The following is a 3,337-nucleotide window of genomic DNA, read 5'->3' on the forward strand; positions in this document are numbered from 1 at the left end:
TATTTAGCAAACCTATCATTCATAAATGTAAAATAAAACCCTTCTGCGATAAACAGAAACAAGTGATTTATGACTCCTAAAGCACTGCAGAAGATACTCAAAAGGAAACCTATACACAAAAGATGAAGATAGGGGCTGGAAAGATGGCTCAGTGGTAGAGTGCTTGCCTTGCATGCATGAGGCCCTGGGTTCAATTCCTCAGCACCACATAAGCAGAAAAAGCCGGAAGTGGTGCTGTGGCTCAAGTGGTAGAGTGATTGCCTTGAGCTGAAGAGCTGAGGGAAAGCATCCAGGCCCAGAGTTCAAGCCCCACAACCAACAACAACAAACAATCAAAAAAAAATGAAGATACATGAAAATACAGAGGGGGAAAAAAAATCACAGCAGATGAGTAGATAAGCAAGTGAAAAGCAGGACTCATGCTACAGTAATAGCAGGAATTACTCTATATCTTTCAATACCAACTCTGAATGCTGTCATCTCAGTTTTCCCAAAGACAGTCTGGTGAGTTGGAGTAAAAAGCAAGACCACCATTTACTGCATACAAGAACCATATCTTACTGGAAAAAAAAACAACACACACACACACACACAAAACCAAAAGGGTGGAAAAATGTCTTCCAAGCAAATGGACTCTGGAAACAGTCCATTGATAGGTATACTTATCAAAGTATGTATCAAATCAACATTAGAAGACTGACCATTTCATACTTAATAAAGAACAATCGTGAAAATAACAGTTGTTAACATGTGTACCAAATGTAGCTCACCAAACTTCATTAAACCAACACTACTAGATTTAAAAGCACAGAAAGACTCCCCAACACAATACTAGGGGAATTCACCTCCTCACGCTCACACACACACAAATATCAGTTAAAAATCAACAAACTTCAGAATTCAGTTGGAAGTAAGCTGGGTGCCAGTGACTCATGCCTGTAATCCTACCTACTCAGGAAGCTAAGATCTAAAGATTTTGGTTCAAAGCTAGCTCAGGCAGAGTCTTACCTCCAGTTAATCACCAAAAAGCCAGAAGTTGAGCTGTGGTTCAAGTGGTAGTGCACCAGCCTTGAGCAAAAAGAAGCTTAAGGACAGTGCCCAGGCCCTGAGTTGAAGCCCCAGGACTGGCACAAACAACAAAAAAGTCATGTATGGTTTTAGGCCTAGAAGCTGTGATTGTTTTCATCAGTTGTTGGGGCCTCTGGGTGCTGTTCCTCAGCTCTTCAGCTCAAAGCTAGTGCTCTACCATTGAGCCACAGCACCACTTCTGGCTTTTTTTCTTATGTGATGTTGAGGAATCAAGCTCAGCACCTCATGAATGTGAGGCAAGCACTCTACCACTGAGCCAACTTCCCAGCCCCAGCAGAATGATCTTGACCATGTTAAAGTTACTCAATCAGGCCAGGCACTGGAGCATCATGCCTATAATCCTAGGACGCTGAGATCTGAGGAGTGCAATTCAAAGCCAGCTGGGGCGGCAAAGTCTGTGACTGATCTTCAATTAACCACTCGAGCCATAGCTCAAGTGGTAGAGCACTAGCTTTAAGCAAGAGCTCAGGGACAGCGCCCAGGCCTTGAGTTTCAAGCTCTAAACCAAAACAAAAATAAAAACAAACTTACACAACCATCCAAAGCCTGTTACCTTCTGTGTAATATAAGAATGAAAAAAAAATTTGGGAGATTTATAAGAAGTACATGAGTATATGAGTAAAGAGTACAAACCTTAATGAGTATTAGCTCTGAATTCTAAAATTTCTTAGCATTTCCAGGGAGTATTTAGCATAAAATAATTACATACCTGCTGACTTAACTGCTCACAAGTTTCAGAAGAAACATAGATATGTTTTGCTATTTAATTGTACATTTAATGCTCTAATGATTGAGTGCTTAAAAGGAAAATAAAATTTAAATCAACTACAGAAACCTGGGATTCATACTGTCAGAAGATAACAATGAAATCCTTTTGTGTATAACTAATGTAAGTTGATTTTTTAATAAAGGAAGATCAGCTGGGCGTCAGTGGCTCATGCCTGTCATCCTAGCTACTCTGGAGGCTGAGATCTGAGGATTACTGTTCAAAGCCAGCCCAGGTAGGAAAGGCGGTGAGACTCTTATCCTTAATTGCCAGAAAACCCGAAGTGGTGCTATGGCTCAAAAGTGGTAGAGTGCTTACCTTGAGCTGAAGAGCTGAGGGACAGCGCCAAAGCCAAGTTCAAGCCCCATGACCGACATTTAAAAAAAAAAAAAAAAGGAAGATCATAAAATGTTTAACTTGAGAGAATGGTAACTTAAAGTAAGCTTGGCACAGGGGCAACCTGCAAGCCCGCGAAGCTTCCTCACTACTGCACTACATGAATAATTTCTCATAAAACACAAGAAATGTCCTTAAAATGTTTTGATACAGTTCACAGAATTTTGATTAGTAAACATAGTATGAAGTCTCAAACATGCAAACACTGTTTCCCACATTGTGAACACCCAAAGTCACATAATTGCAATATAACAATAAAATACAGCTTCTCCCAAGGTTAAGGATGAAGTTCTGCCTTCTTGTACTCAGTTCAGTTTCACACTTCATAGGTCACTGAAGCCTCCAGCAGTGGGTGTAGGTAGAACTTATTCAGGAACGCTGAAAACTACATTTATTTGGTACATTTATTTTCATGTTGGTCACCAAGATTAGAAAATCCAAAATCAGAGATGCAGATGGTTCTTTCCTATTGAGGTCTTACAATAGTGAGGAAAATCTGATTTCACTTTTTACAGATCAACTAATAAAAGATCTCAATTCAGGCACATAATTCGGCCAAGTTTAGCTTTATTTCATTGAAAAATTCTTGTTCAAATATAGAGTATTTTTTGGAAGAATCTGTAGGTGGAAAGGAGACATAAGCCTGCCTAACACAGAGGGTAGTATTATCAGTGGGTATTACCTTACCTCCAGGTACTGTCGCTCCCTAAATGTCTTGCTGCACTGTTTAGAGCAGAGGTACTCAACACAGATCTCTATGTACATGGCACTTAAGAGAATGCCATTTCCCTTGCCTGTGATGCCAAAAAAAGTCCTCCTAGTCCCATGGTCCTGTCCTTCCAAGGAAGCTTTGTGTCCAGCCATTCTGAACTTTCAGAGGGATTTTTATTTTCGAGGATTTGATTTACTTTTAGAGCATTAAAATATCTTTAGAGAATTATAGGTTCAGATGATGTAGATTGCTTTCAAAATATAAATTAGAAATTTTACATTTCATTTTATGACTTGTGTATATAAGTGAAATGCCAGTGTTTTAAGGAAAAAGTAAAAAAAATTGTGTAAAAAACTCAATATCTCCTATTGTTC

This window comes from Dipodomys spectabilis, unplaced genomic scaffold (assembly GCF_019054845.1).
Source record: "Dipodomys spectabilis isolate Male_0828 unplaced genomic scaffold, ASM1905484v1 ptg000096l, whole genome shotgun sequence".
Taxonomy (NCBI): Eukaryota; Metazoa; Chordata; class Mammalia; order Rodentia; family Heteromyidae; genus Dipodomys; species Dipodomys spectabilis.